We start from the raw sequence: 16839 nt of genomic DNA, 5'->3' as shown, positions 1-16839 counted from the left end.
AAGAAGAAGAAGAAGAAGAAGAAGAAGAAGAAGAAGAAGAAGAAGAAGAAAGGAAAGAAAAGAAAAAAACTATAGGCCAGTGTCTCTGATGAATAAAATGCAAAAATTCTCAACAAAATATTACCAAACCAAATCCAATAATATGTTAAAACAATCATTCGCCATGAGATCAAGTGGGATTAATCCCGGGGTGCAAGCGTGATTCAACATTTGCAAACCCATCAACGTGATACATCTCATCAACAAGAGAAAGGACAAAAAATAATCACTTTAATAGATGCAGAAAAACATTTGAGAAAATACAAAATCCAATAATGATAAAAACCCTCAACAAAGTAGGTTTAGAGAGAACATACCTTAACATAATAAAGGTTACATATGAAAAACCCACACCTCAATGGTGAAAACCTGAGCACTTTACCTTTAAGATAAGGAACAAAACAAGGCTATGCACTCTCATCACTTTTATTCAACATAGTACTGGAAGTCCTAGTCATGGCAACCAGGCAAAAACAAAGCAAAACAAAACAAAACACAACAAAACAAAACAAAAAAAAATGAAATAAAAGGCATCCAAATTGGTGATGAAGTAAAACTTAAAACTATTTGCAGATGACATAATACTATATACAGAAAACCCTAAACACTTTACCAAAAAAACTACAAGAACTGATGAGTAAATTCAGTCAAGTCTCAAGCTAGCAAATTAATTACGAAACCTAGCATATTTCTATACTCTAATAATGAAGTAGCAAGAGGGGAAATTCAGAAAACAATCCCATTTACAGTTACACCAAAAATAATAAAATGCTTAGGAACAAACTTAACCAAGGAGCCAAAAGAGCTGTATTCTAAAAACTATAAAGCACTGATGAAAGAAGTAAAGATGACACAAATAGAAAGATTCTCCATGCTCATGGACTGGGAGAATCAATATTGTTAAAATGTCCACTACCTAAAGCAATCTGCAGATTTAATGTAATCTCTGTCACAATACGTTTTGTGCATTTTTCACAGAACTAGAGCAAATAATCCTAAAATTTGTATGGAACCACAAAAGACCCTGAATAACCAAAACAATCTTGAGAAAGAACAAATCTGTAGCTATCACAATCCCAGATTTCAAGGTATACTACAAATCTGTAGTAATCAAAACAGTATGGTACTGGCACAAAAAATAGACACATAGTTCAATAGAAGAGAACAGAGAATCCAGAAATAAAACCATGCTATTATGGTTAATGAATCTACAACAAAGGAGGCAAGAATATACAATGGTGAAAGACAGTCTCTTCAACAAATGATACTGGGGAGAACTGCAGAGCTGCAAGCAAAAGAATGTGACTGGAACCCTTTCTCATACTATACACAAAAATAAACTCAAAATGGATTAAAGACCTAAATGTTAGATTTGAAACCATAAAGTTCCTAGAAGAAAAAAGGAAGTAATCTCTTTGACATCAGCTGCAGAAACATTTTTCTAGGTATGTCTCCTTTGACAAAGGAAACAAAAGCAAAATTTAACCATTGGGACTATGCCAAAACAAAAAAGCTTTTGGACACTGAAGAAAACCATCAATAAAACAAAAAGATAACCTCCTGAATGGGAGAAGATACTTGCAAATGATGCATCCAATAAGGGGTTAAAATCCAAAATTCATAGAGAACTTATACAAGTTAACACTGAAAATCAAATATTTCAATTAAAAAATGGGCAGAGGACATATATAGACATTTTTCCAAAGAAGATGTGCAGGTGGCCAACAGACAGATGAAAAGATGATCAACATCAATCATCACCAAGGGAATGCAAGTCAAAACAACAATGATATATCACTTCATACCTCACAGAATGGCTAAAATAAAAACACAAGAAATAGCAAGCTTTGGTGAAGATGTGGAGTAATCAGAACACTGGTGCACTGCTGGTGGGAATATAAATTGGTACAGCCATTGTGGAAAACAGTATGGATTCTCCTCAAAAAGTTCAAAGCAAAATTGCTACATGAACCAGCGAACCAGCACTTCCATGACTGGGTTTTTACCAAAGAAAATGAAAATTGCATTAGTTGTGATAGTCAAGATATTAAAGCAACCCAAGTAACCATCCATAGGTGAATGGGTAAGGAAGATACGGTACATATATATGGAAAGCAATTACTCAGCCATGAAAAGGAATGGGATCTTGCCATTTGCAACAACATGGATGGATCTGGAGGGTAGAATGCTAAATGTTTAAAAATAAATCAGTCAGAGAAAGACAACTAACATGCAATTTCATTCATATATGAAATTTAAGAAACAAATAAGGAAAAAAAAGAGAGAAACAAAAAAACAGACTCTGAAATATAGAGTACAAACTGGTGGTTGCCAGAGGGAGGTGTGTCAGGGGAAAGGTAAAACAGAGGAAGGAGAGCACACTTATTGTGATGAGCCCTGAGTAATATATAGAATTTTTGAGTCATTTTATTGTACATCTGAAACTGATATAACACTGTATGCTAATTAAACTTTAATCAAAAACAAACAAACAAGACTAAAGGGAAATGCAACTGAGAGCCAGAAAGGGCTCTTAGCAATTGCAATTATCATAACTGAAAGAAGTACTGAAATAGAAGGTTGAAAAACAAAATCGAGAAAAATTTCCACAAAAGAAAACAGCAAAAACATGACATGGAAGACTAGAAGTAAAAGAAAATTAATGGACCAATTAAAGCAGCCAAATACCAGATTTTTAGGACTAAAGTAATAGGAAGACAGAAAACTCAGGGAAGAAACATATATATATATATATATATATATATATATATATATATATATATCTCACAGATACATGTAACTATATAAATCTTGACATAAATTTCATATGTATAGATATATCTTCATCTATCTAAATTTAGATCAAACATGTAGGTATATCTTTATCTTTATCTATATCAAGAATATTTCCCGTAAGTGAAAGGGCAAAAGTCTTCAGATTAAAAGGGTCTGTTTAGTGTCTATTGCAATGATGGCAAAATAAAACAAGTCATAAAAGGCATAACATAACACTATTTCAGAGTATCAGGGATAAAAGTAGGATCCTAAAAGCTTTTCTTTTCTTGGTGGGATCGGGGCAGGGGATACATATTACAAAGGAACAGAAATCAGAATGCATTAAGCGCTCAACTGCAGCTTTAACAGATGACTTGAGAATGAATAGATACAAACATTAAGCATAAAATTGCTGCAGTGACTATTTTGATATCAGCTAAAATAGACATTAAGGCAATAGCACTATCAAAGATAAAAAGAAATGGTACCTAATGGTAAGAAGTCCAATTCATTATGAAAACATACTAAGCATAAATGTCTATGCACCTACCAAAAAACCACAAAGTCCAAGAACCAATCCGTGACGGCATTAAAGAAGAACATTAAAATTATATAACCATAACAACTAGACAAAAATAAATCAGTAAACACATAATGGATCTAAAGAACACAGTGAAGCACATATGGTGGACCTTAAAATAACACTCATGAGATTTTAAATGATTGATATCAGAGAATGTTCTCTGAACAAAGTAGGATAAAATTAAAAATCAATAATAATAAGATAGCTAAAGAAACATATACTGATTTACAGAGTCAACAAAATTCCAATACAACTTTAGGAGGCTTTTTGTATGTGTGAGGGGGAGGGCAGAGGAATTATATAGTAGAGAAAACAATCTAGCAATACCAAATAAATTTTAAAATACAGCTGAATTGATCATCTTATACAAGTCATTGATTTTAAGACTTAGTGTAAATCTACAAAAATCAAGGCAATGTGTTATTGGCAAATGTAGTCATAGTCCAATGGAGACAATTAGCCCAGAGTAGTCCATTGATCTCTGAAAAAGCTTCTAACATAAGACAATGAAAAAAATGACTTTTCAACAAATAATGCTAGAACAATTAGACAACGGCATAGAAAAAAAAGTTTTAATCTCGACATATCTTATACTATGTATAAAAAGTGATCATAGTCAAAGTAGATCATAGTCCTTCAAAAACTAAAATAATAAAACTCTTAGAAGAAAATATTGGAGGAGTGCCTAGGTGGCTCAGTTGGTTAATCATCTAACTCAATTTTGGCTCAGGTCATGATCTCATGGTTTCATGAGTTTGAGCCCCACGTTGGGCTCTGCACTGACAATGCAGAGACTGCTTGGGATTCTCTCCTGCTCTCTCTCTCTCTCTGCCCTTCCCCTGCTCACATTCCCTCTCTCCTTCTCTTTTTTAAAATAAATAAATAAACATTAAAAAAGAAAATATTGGAAAAATATTGGAGAAAAACCTTACACTGGGGTAAGCAAAGGTTTCTTAGTATCCAATAGTACAAATGATTTAAAAAAAAAGATATATAGCACTTCATCAATATTAACATGTTTGCTATTCAAAAGAAACTTAAGTGTATGAAAATGAAAGCCATTTTGGGGCGCCTGGGTGGCTCAGTCGGTTGAGTGTCTGACTTCGGCTCAGGTCATGATCTCATGGTTCGTGAGTTCGAGCCCTGAGTCCAGCTCTGTGCTGACAGCTCAGAGCCTGGAGCCTGCTTCGGATTCTGTGTCTCGCTCTCTCTCTGTCCCTCCCCTGCTCATGCTCTGTCTCTCTCTGTCTCAAAAATAAATAAAACATTAAAAAAATTAAAAAAAAAAATGAAAGCCATTGAATGGGAGAAAATATTCATGAAACATATATATCTACCAAAGGATTTGTATCCAGAATATATAAAGTGCTCTTACAACTGAAAAAAATAGTAAGAGAATAAGCCAGTTAAAAAAATAGAGCAAAATAGTTCAATGCATAATTCAGAGAAGAAGATATATAGATGGCAAAAACGGAAATTAAAAGATTCTCAATATCATTGGTCAACAGGGAAATGCAAATTAAATCCCACTGAAATACCATCCCATATACATTAAAATGGCTAAAATTAAGAATGACTGACAATAAGAAATTTTGCAAGAATGCAGAGCAGGGATCAGCAAACTTGTTGTTTAAAGGGACAGAAAGTAAATATTTTAAGCTTTGAGGGCCATATGGTTTCTGTTCAAATTACTTAATTCTGCTTTTGTAGCATAAAAGCATCTCATTTGTAACAAATGAGTGCGGCTGTGTTCCAATACAACTTTATTTACAAATAAAGCTGATTTGGCTCAAGAACTATGGTTTGAAGACCTTTGATGCTGAGTAACAGGAAATTTCATGTAATACTCAGGTGAATGCCAAATGGTAAAAACACTTGAAAAACTGTTTATCATTTCTTAAAAAGTTAAGTATACACTTACCAAAGACCCTGATATTCCAATTCTACATGTGTATCCAAGAGAAATGAAAACACATGTTGACACAATGACTTATACAAATGCTCATAGAAAATTAAGTCACAATAGTCACAAGAAACAACTAACTACCCATCAACAAATGAATGAATAAGCAAATGTAGTATACCCTCAATGGAATACTCTTCAACAATAAAAAGAATTACTGATACGAACAAACATATAAATGTCTAAGTCATTATATAAAGTGAAAAAAATACACAAATATACATACTTATATGATTCCATTTATCTAAAATGCAAACTAACGCATGCTATGAAAAAAATAAAGGTGGTAAAGAATCTTTTCAGGGTGATAGAAATATTCTGTATCTTTCTTCTGGTGGTGGTTTCATGGGTATACACCACTGTCAAAACTCACAGAATTGAGCCTTTAAAAAAGATGAGGTTTATAATCCCTAAATTATCCATCAATAAAGTTAGTAAGGAAAAATAAATATATAGAGAATTTTTACCCAAAGAAACTACACATCGTACAGAGTTTAATAAAGACAAGAGTCCTGCGCAGTGTTTTTGCATTTCATACATATATCAACATACATGTAGCCAGCCATAAAATGTCATTCCCTAAATAGGTTTGTTCCCTGAGGTAGAACACTATATATGCTTTTCTGTTATTACCCAATCTTTCTTGCTCAATTATTTTTATGCACTGACAAGCTTTTCTTTGTGGAAGAAGAGGATGTCACCTCTTTATTTTGTCTGTACGAGTATAAATTTCAGTTGAAGACAATGCTGATAAATAATGGAAACTGTCAACAGATAATCCTAAAATGAGTAAGAAAGAATGTCCAGCAAAAAGAATATCTTGCTCCCAAGATATTATGATATAAAAGAAAGAACTCTAAAATTAGAGTTTGGAGCTTGGGTTCCTGGTGTCTGTAACTTGTATTAGGTTTATCTTGGCCTTAGTTTCCTTATGTAAACAATGAAATGTTCTCTTAAATCCCTTCTGGCTCAGAAATTCTGTGGGCCTAAAACCATTTAGCATAAATTATCAAAGATGAAGAAGGAGAAGGAGAAGGAGAAGAAGGAAGAGAAGGAGGCGGAGAAAGAGGGGGGAGGGAGGAAGAACAGTATGATGAAGGAATTATTAGCCAGAAAAATAAATAAATGATTCAGTCTGAATCTGAGATAAAATTTGTACAAACATACAGACAATGAAATTTTTCAAAGAGGTAAGTAACATTTCTCTGCTACCCATGGCCATGCTAATTCCACTCTCACTAGATGCAGAGGAGGCTAAGCATGTGCTGGATTTTCTCAGGAGTATAGCCACACACACCTCAAAGCACTCCTTCTGACCCTGTGCACACTAACATCTGAGCCAAAGTGAGGAAGTGAGGGCTTGCTATGTGTACAGATCACGATGGTTTCTTGTTATTAGAATTGAATGGGAGATCAGTTCTAGCATGATTCTTATATACTGAACAACCTAATTTTTTCTCTTTGTTTTAAAAATGGCTAGGGAGTGGCACCTGGGTGGCTCAGTCAGTGACTCTTGCTATCAGCTTAGCTCATGATCCCAGGGTCCTGGGATTGAACCTCACATGTGGCTTTACAATGAGTGTGGAGCTTGCTCAAGACTCTCTCTCTCTCTCTCTCTCTGCTCCTCTCCCCAACTTGTGCACTCTCTTTCTTTCTCTCTCTAAAAAATAAAAGAATAAATGGCTAGGGAATTCTATGATAAGGAAAATATATTCTAATGCCTTAGAGACTCTTAGTGGTTAAAACAGAATGAAACATCAGTATGTTGTAAGCTAAGAGACACTACTTAGAAATCAAAACTAAGCAAGTTTAATTAATAGATGGATATATAAGTCAAAATTGTCTTTCATTTGAAAAAAAATGTCTATCTCTAAAATAGTGACATTTTTAGACAACTCAAATGTTTTAAAGGGCTTCAGCTTAATTCAATTCAGCAGCAACATGCCTATATAAAAGAGTTCTTTTCTTTCTTTCAGTCACTCACTAAATAAATATTATCTATCCCTTAAACTGCTGGGAAGGGGCAGGCACACTAAGAAAAAATATTTTAATCCTTAAAAGCTCATAATCTAGAATATAAAAATAAGACTTAAACAACAAAGCAGAACACTTTTGAAAAATAAAATAAAAATAGTTTGAAAAGTATTCAAAGGGAAAACTATACTGTACACATCAACATATAATTAAAAACTATAAAATATTGCAAAATATATGAAAACTATAAGCAAGTAAAATTAGATGTTGCTAGTCCCAATATATAAATGAGACAATTAAATAAGGCAAAGCAATTTTCTCCAGGTCACAAAGTGATTCAGCTTGGAAATCCAGAACTACATGAGTCTGGAGTATAATTTCATTCTATTGTCTGCGACACCTCCTTAAAAACATATCAAAGTTAGTCAATAGTCATAAAGAATGAATCTCAAGTAGAATAATAAATTATATATAATACTCTTGACATTTTTATCATTTTTTACTTCCTTTTCATCCACACATTTTCAATTTTCCTTTTTAGTTAATGTGGAATTTTATCTCATTTTCCCTTGTCCAAATTAGTACATCCTTTTCTTAACTACAGTTTCCTGTAATTGCCTCCTATTTTTTTTAAATACTTGAAATCTTTGTTATGAGCTTTACATTAAATATTTCATAATACATCTGACACGCCAATAATTCTCATTAAGTGTACTTCTGTTAAATAAAGGGAGAAGGGTGCCTGAGTGGCTCAGTGGACTGAGCATCACACTCCTAATTTACACTCAGGTCATGATCCCAGGGTCCTGAAATCGAGCCCCATGTGGCACTCCGTGCTGAGCATGGAGCCTTCTTAGCGTACTCTCTCCCTCTGCACCTCTCCCCTGCTTTCACTCTCTTTAAATAATAATAATAATAAAATTAAAATTAAATTTAAAAAGGGAGAAACTAAGGGATAGAATGACCTTGTCACTGAAATGGACATCAATTAAAAAAAAAAAAGGAAAAGGTATCAAGTCTTCCAATTTGGGATGGCCTGATCACATTTTTCAACAAACTAATAGTTAACAGCCGCTGTTTACATTTGTATTACTCAAAGCCTAGAATTTTAGGTTCAATTCTTCAAATATTTCCCTTACCTGCAGTATCTGGAAGTAAATTTCATCAGATTTCAGCCCAATTTGCTACTTTGACTTTAATAAATACTCATTAGTTGAGTATTAGTACAATTAGTACATCATTGATAGTATTCAGTCATTTAAGACTCATCCATGTAGATTGTTCACGTGTTTATAAATTAATTTCAAAAAACTGGCTTGATCTTCAAGTATACATTAAAAGGCAATAACAACAATCATATTGATGCTGTGTCTATGTATGACTTTGGCCTTCATAAATTTGGAACAGATTTTAATTAGTATCCAAGAAATTTATTTTCTGAACTTTCCCTCCTTTATTGGTGCCCTATAAGGCAATTGTAATTGGCAAAGTAGAAGGTTCTTATTTACTGAAAAATAATGTTTGATGTTTGTGCACAGGATGCACTAATAAAAAATAGCACCCAGGAAATTACTGTGGAAGGCTAAAAATTAATCTAGCCCAATAATGGATATTTATATATATGTATAGATATGCTTATATGTATGTATATATGTATATATATGTGTAGAGAATTGGGAATACAAAAGTCATATTTTGGAATCTTTAATGACCTACCAGAACTAAAGATGTACGATGTGTCATTTGTAAAACATTAAAAATCCATATGGACTTGATACTAACTTTATCAGCTTCAATCTTCTCAAATCACCAAATTTTTATCTTATGTAATTAAAGGTTTGCATATGCAAGTGTGCTTCCATATAGCAATTATAATTTCCTTAAAATTCTTAAAAATCTTACTTTTCTTGATACTAATGACAAAGCAAGGAAAAAAGCATTTTTGTACATTAAGTAGAAATGATCATCTAATTAAATCCCAAGGGACCAAATAAAATTGTGAGCTCCTTAGTTTTACTGAAATAAAAATAAAATTAATAAATGAATGTTATTATGCTCAAAAACCTATAAAGGAATTAATATATAGATTCTGGGTTTTTTTATTACCATTCCTATACAGTAGTCACAGATCTTAAAGTATATGTTTTAATTCCTTTATTATTACTTGTAATGGCAATTCCTGCCAGTAGCAATATATATAAAATACAATGGGATGGTTAACCTCATGCTGCTAAATTTTCCTTGTACTTACAATGAAATGAAGCTTGAGGAACATTTATAGTTAGAGGGTTAAAAAAAAAAGTAATATGTATACATTCATATTTCTAAGTGTATTTTATTTTAAGGGTAATATTTCAGTCTCACATCTTAGGTCAAAATTAAGATAGTGTAACACATTAAAAACTGACTCCTCCCTCTGTGCTTGGCATTCAAGCCTTTGAATGGATTCTAGTTGATAGTAACCATATGTGGTCCAGGAAATATAGAAGGGCTAGGCTAGCCAAAGGATCTTTCTGGATGGCAATCTGCCCACATGTCAACTATCTCTGTCCTGTGGCTCTTGTGGAACATGGCAAATGCAGTCTAATTCCTGCATTATAAAGATAAAAAAAATAGTAGCGACCCATATCTTGACATTTTGAAGCAGTAATGTGGCTTCCCTACAAACCTTTTTAGTTTTTGAAATGTTAGAGCAATCTCATGTATTCAAATCATTCCACAGAATAAAAAATTACTTAAGTAAAAACAGAAAGTACCCTTATTTTTTAAAAAAATTATCCTCTAAATTATATGTCAAAGAAATGTACTACTATACCTATATTTTCACTAGAACTTACTAGCATGCAATTATGTGCATATTTTAAAATCTCTTACCTCCTTCTGGAAAAATTCTTAAGTCCTGAGGTACATCTGCTCAGTCCAATTGATTATTTTAAGTACCTGGACACTTCAAGTACCCTATAAAAATAAACAAATTCATTCTTAGAATTTCAATATAATTCAAATAATTCATAATCAATCAATAGGTGTTCCACTAAATTAAAAGTCAGTATCTTCAAAGATAGTCAGTCTTCAAACAACCTCAATATGTTGCATAGGAAAATATAATGTAGGAAGGAAAAAGGTATGATGGGAGGCAGACATTGAATTTGACAAACATTTCACTCAGGCTCCTCCAACCAAATTACAATTTGTAAATACTAATTGGATTTGAGGTACTTTGAAATTATTCATTATTTAGTCTCTGACTCTGATAAAGAACAACTGATATATTTTGAGAATTCGTTGAAATTCTAACACGCTGTATTGTTTTATCCATAATGTTATGATGTCATTAACATTGTTCACTACTGACGATGAAAGGCTTACAGTGACAACCCAGCTAAGCAGTAATTTCATGGCGCTGCTAGCAAGTAACTGGATTTTACTTTAACAAAAGCTTTTTTTCCCCCTGAATAAAGAAAACATACCATACATGAAAAGTAAATAGAAATATTAAATAACTGAATATTTTAAAATCTGAAATAAAAACATGTTTTGAATAATTTTATGTTACTAAAACAAATTCTTTGTCAGTATTCATACACTATTTAACATTTGAATAAATTATGAAAATAATTTAGAAAACAAAATAAAGACAATTCATATCTGGGCCAGAGACTTTAAAATATCCCAATGGAGAAAATATACAATTTGGTGAAAACAAGACAAAATATGTAGTAGAGATTCATTGGCGAAGTACTAATGTTATTAAACAATTTTAATCTTATTTAAGTCAACAGAAACTACAGTAATATAGACTCTGAAGTAGCATTTCTCTCATTATGTCCAATCCTGTTTTTTTACTGTGCCTTTTTTGAGAAATATAGAATATTTCTAGATTGCTATATTTATGAGAAACATAGACTACATTATCCTATATGTATTCATACATGTTTTTATTGGATCCCTTACTACCTGATAGAATTAGAGAAAACTTCTAGAGTTGATTTAAGCAAAGAATTTATGCTAGGTATACAAGTAAATAAACAGATAATCTATTACCCCAAGTGTATATGCAAAAACTGAAACTCAAGTGTCAATACCATGTTCCACATTCCTTGGATACATGTATCACATGATAGTGAAAGTATTTCAAGACAGTGATAGAGTGGAAAACAAGATCTTTGGGGGAGAGAAGTCAAGTAAATGAGAGACTAGTGTTTTTGAAGTCTAAAGCGTATTGAAATTGCCATACGGTAAGACAAGAAAGGCGTTGGAAAGAGAGACAGTAAATTAAAGCTAAAATCTTAACAGAAGAGAGGAAGTGATCAGAGATTGGTAAAAGACTTCTTAAAGAGGAGTAGCAGCTAGTATCTGCTAATGTCATGACATCACAGGCAGTTTTAGGGAGGAGGGAAGAGACAGTTTTGGAAGTGACACTGAAGAGCAAGAGAACATTACTTCACCTCCAATCTCAGTGATTTAAGTGGCGTGGTAGGGAAATAGCCATCTCTTGGAGGCTGGCACGGGAAGCAGGGTCATCAAAGAAGAACCAGGTTTCATTCAGAAAGAAGATAAGGGGAAATTACATAAAAGTAGTGAAGATAAAGGGGCTTGTTGGTGAGTTCCAGAGAGCATGGTGAAAGGGTATCAGGAGACAGAGAGGAATCATGATGAAGATTAGTGACTTGAGAACCAGGAATGCCTGGCAAGTTCTGGGTTCCTTTTAGCCACGGACATAAAATGAGAGAGCAGGCATGAGAAATCAAATCCTGATTTTTCCCGAGAGAGCATAGAGATGAGGCTGCGAGTGTCAAAAGGGGCAGGGGGATGATTGTGAGGTCTTGTCAGGAGTGTTCTGGGCTTCAGGGTAACTATTTGACACTTGAGGAGAGTGCTCTCTGACCCAGCTAAGGATGTGTGAATTCTTCTTGACTTCTGATAGACATCTTTAGACCAGCACAGGGACTTTGTCCCTTGACTCGCAACAGTGATGGCCTGTAGAGGAGGAACATACACCATGTGTGGGCTTCCTTTTGACTTACATAGGAGGCATCCTATGGCTAGTCTAGATGTTAACGTACTCTAAACATATTGACAATCTCTCATGCCCTTCTGGTGATGGCCTCATTTCTATCATGGTTGAATCTCCTGTATATGAAGACCTAAAGGCCTGCGGAGGGACCAGCAGAATACTTCAGCATTCTGATCTCCTTCTGACTTCTGCTGTTGGAAGCCTAAAGAAAGAGAAGTTTTATTCCAAATATAAGGGCTTCCATTTTTTTACATTTGAATTTTCTTTAACTTGATGTTATGAATGTTCTATTTCATGAACAGCTTCATAGACTTTAACTGATCTAATTGTTCATAACCCACATAGATATGTAAGATTAATTCATTAAATGTTTTATTATTTACTAGGTGCCAGGCACAATTTTCGGCAGCATTAACTACTAACTGATGTGCCTGGCCTTGAGACACTTAAATTTTATACAATCCATAAATCATATAATATACAAATTCATTATATAATGTAAGGCAATGGTAGGTGCCATAAAATAAGAGGATTGAAGGTGGCTGAGTATTAATTCACTTGGGAAAGTCAGGGAAGTCCTCTCTGAGTTGGTGACATTCTACCTGAAGTCTGAAGGAAGAAAGTATGTGGATATCTCAGGAAAGCATATTCGAGACCAAAGGAACAATAGATACAAAGGCTTAGGCAAGCAATACTGCACATAGATGGTTCCAGAAATAGCAATAAAGTCAGTGAGTAATAAGTAAGGAAGAAATGATAAGAGGAAGGTGGGGAAGCAAAATATAATATGGTTATAACTTTAAATAAATTTGAACTGATAAGAAAATATACTACAAACATTGATAAAATGTAGGCCATGAATATAGTTCTCTAGTTAACAATAAAACTGATCAAAACAAAATACTGCAAAAAAAAAAAAATGCTGTGGATAATTGAATTAAAAAAGCTTACTTACACAATGGAAGTTTTACTACTTCATTTATCTCTAAAGAAAATTGATCAAATGGAACCATCAAGTTGGAAAAACAAATTAACACTTGGAATATTGGTTAATTCAATAATTATAACTATGATTAAAATATACTTGTTGGACAGAATGAGAATATGCACCTTCTTTGATAATGTAGAGAACATTCTGGCACAGATGAGTTTTTCCATCTATCGTTGGGAATACTATATGAGCCAAGTAGCCACCTGCAGATACAAAATGTCTGATCCAACCTGACAGTTCTTTTCTCCAATTTACACCACATAATTTTCAACAGAAAAATCTGTCAAAAGAGGTTCCATTAGTGTCAGGTAAAAATTCCTAACTGGCATACTTTTAACTTGTTCTAAAATGATAGTAACAAGTGAATCTTAAATGGGAAACTCCTATTGCAAATAAAATGTAAGTCTTTATCTTATCTATTTAATTTCTTTGATCCTGGTGTTCTCCTGGAAACTCTAAAGGAGTTGTGACTTTGACAAATGTGATGTCTGCCAGTTCCTACAGGGATATACTAAGAACAAATGCAACATTCTACTTTCTGCTCTACTTGTTTTCATTAAACAATGATTTACTAGGAGTTAGCTGAATTGAAACTTACATTGTTCATTTTCTTTATAAATAACATTGCAAATTTATTGGAAAGACTTAAATTGTCATCAATATTTCCAGAAAAGTTCATTCCAAATTTAATCTCATTCTCTTTTCTTGCTCTTCTCCGTCCTCCTCCTTTCCTCCCTTCAACTCTCCTCTTGGTCTCTCATGAGAAGATGGGTCTATGAGTTCCTTTGGGAGAAAGATTATGAATAAATGAAAAACTAATCAACTGAGGTTTAATTTCATTTACACTTCCAACTGATTTTGATTAGAATTTTTAGTTGTATTATATTTCAAATAATGTGAAGATATGTGTTGTCCTGCATATTTAAATTGTACTAAAGTATCTAAATTTAAGTAACTCCAAACATTCTTATGTTTTATTATGCAATATTTTTATTTGTGCATTTAAAAATACTTGTTAACTATATCCAGTATGTCCAGGCAATGTTTTAGGTGCAAAATTAATTAGGTGTACAACTAAAATATAACCTTTGGGGAGTCGGGACTTGCTTTTTATTTGCCCCTATATCACTAGTGCATAGAACGATGCGGTGTAGAGGATCATTTAAATATATGTAATGAATATGAAGATATATATTTGAATGGCTGTATATATTTGAGTTAATGAATGAATATATCCTCATTTCCTTTCTTTTATGTTACTGAGAATCAGACAACTAAATTATTGATTGCAGTTCAATGTGATGAATATAATGATGGTGAAAAGTACTGAATGCTTAGGATTGACAGAGGTAAGAATCCAAATCAGTCTATAGGGGTGTTTCAGGCTCCAAGTCTGGAAACAGAGGATTAAAGATGTATAGTCAAGATTGCAAGTAAATACATCTGGGGCTGATATCTCATTAAGCACTAGAGAAAATTGCTCAGGGATAAAATATACACTTTTCAAGGTCCTGGAAAAATATTTAAATTGTAAAAAATTAAATGGCTTCTAGAATATAAAAAAAAAGATGCAAATCAGATATTAAGAGATATTTAACTAAATGCCTGTTGAATGTAACCTCTCAACCTTATTATGCTAAGTTGAAATTTCTTATAATTAAGATTATCTTACCCTGCACTTATCCCTCAAGATGCATAATAATTATTGAAGAAAAAAGCCAGAAGATAATAATGAAAGGGCAAATTTATAAAATCCTTTCAAATTTTTAACATAAACAAACAAAAGTGTTTACTGTGGGACAAAGGTAGATTTAATATATTTGAAACACTATGGAGTAAGCCCTCTGAAACAAAGAAATGATACCTAGGGTATCAAAAGACCTAAAATAGGTGAGTGTCATCCAGTCTTAGACTGGTTCTGACATAGGCTGAAAATAAATATAAATTAATTAAAATATTGCATCATATGTATCCTTTAAGTAATTTCTAAACCCTAAATTGTCACTATTGCTCCAAAATCATAATAGATACATAAAACTAAAAACATCATTTTCATTTTTCAAGGAAATCACAAAGTACATACCAATAGAAAATTTAGCTTAAGACCCTTAAGGACAATTGTTGTCTTAAATAAACTTTCAGTGTCTTTCTCAAACTTAAATCATCCTGGACAAATTTCTTGGGACAGTTTTTGGTCATTAAAACATCATGAAGAGAACTCCAACAGTAAAAGATAATTTCTAAAGGCTTGAAAAAAATTAAACTGAAAATAATTTCCCCTTTAAAAATAAACAAAAACTTTATGAACTATTCGCCTCTAGCTTAAATGTTTGAAAGTACACACTAGTTACCAATGCCATCCTATATCTCATAATATATACAATTATTTACATTTATATGAAACCTATAAAATATGTGCTATTATATATTACATACACACAACACATATGCACACACATAAAAACACATACATATATACACACGTACACACATCTTGGAGAATCCTTAACCGATTTGTACATACTCTGTTATGTCTTAATTAAACTTGAAGCTTAAATCACCCAAGTGATTAGTACCATCAAAAATTTTGGAATCTCTATTTCCTTCTGAATATATGTGATTGCCTATTCTCAATATATAGAACCTCTTATCCTGAATATCTATGATTTGTTAGAAGACTTTGAATCTACTATTTCTTAATTATAGTTATAAACATTATTGGTACAAGCATGTTTTGAAGCTTCCTGATGTCTGTAACATTTCTTACTCTAAAGTTATCTGGAATGTAGATTTAGCAATGCTTCTTTTTGAAACACTGCAAACAAAATATCAGATTTTTTTAACCACAGTGGCTACGTGACTCTAATGAAATCATGCACTGTTATTTATAATTGTTTTTTTTTTTAGTATCACCTGTGATATACTGCTAAATCCTTATTTTTCCCCCTGAAATTCCTTTGTCCTCAATATCAAAAGAATCCAATTTTGAGAATAAAACCGTAGTCATTATAAGAAGAATGAAACCATACATTACAAATCTCACTTAAGCTATTTATTATCCAAGCCAATAAAAACAAAAATATAGATCCATAGTTATTTGAGAATAAATCAAATTAATTCATTATTGTCCTTTTCTGTTGTCTCAAACATTTTTCAATAGGCTTTCTTCCCTTAAATTACCTGTCAAGAAACTGTTTTGTTTTCTTTCCTCTTAAGTTGAATGGTCTCATATTTAGTTTTACAATTATTAGGTAAAACTGTACTTGTTGAGTAGGTAGAAAGGTCTAGAAGAGTATGCTGTGTTCATAGATGAATGGTTATGATGACTGAAGCGACATAATTTTTTTTACAAATATAACATCCATCTTTTCTTTTTTTTCAGTTTATTTATTTATGTATTTATTTTTAATATGAAATTTATTGTTAAATTGGTTTCCATATAACACCCAGTGCTCATCCCAACAAGTGCCCTCCTCAATACCCGTCACCCAGCCCCC

The 16839-nt window shown here is 32.6% G+C and overlaps 1 protein-coding gene across 2 annotated transcripts in view; it reads right to left on the bottom strand.

Moving 5' to 3' along the window:
* Positions 1-16839, bottom strand: part of SEMA3A (semaphorin 3A) — a 479082-nt gene that overhangs the window by 315232 nt on the left and 147011 nt on the right. For both annotated transcript variants that reach the window (XM_040472793.1, XM_040472792.1), the window contains exon 2: positions 10209-10292. The gene's annotated coding sequence lies outside the window, so the exon portion shown is untranslated. The remainder of the gene's footprint in view (positions 1-10208; positions 10293-16839) is intronic.

Source organism: Herpailurus yagouaroundi, unplaced genomic scaffold (assembly GCF_014898765.1).
Source record: "Herpailurus yagouaroundi ecotype Mexico unplaced genomic scaffold, PumYag 100, whole genome shotgun sequence".
NCBI classification, from domain to species: Eukaryota; Metazoa; Chordata; class Mammalia; order Carnivora; family Felidae; genus Herpailurus; species Herpailurus yagouaroundi.
The sequence above is the reverse complement of the archived record's forward strand: the minus strand, read 5'-3'. Positions and strand labels throughout refer to the sequence as shown.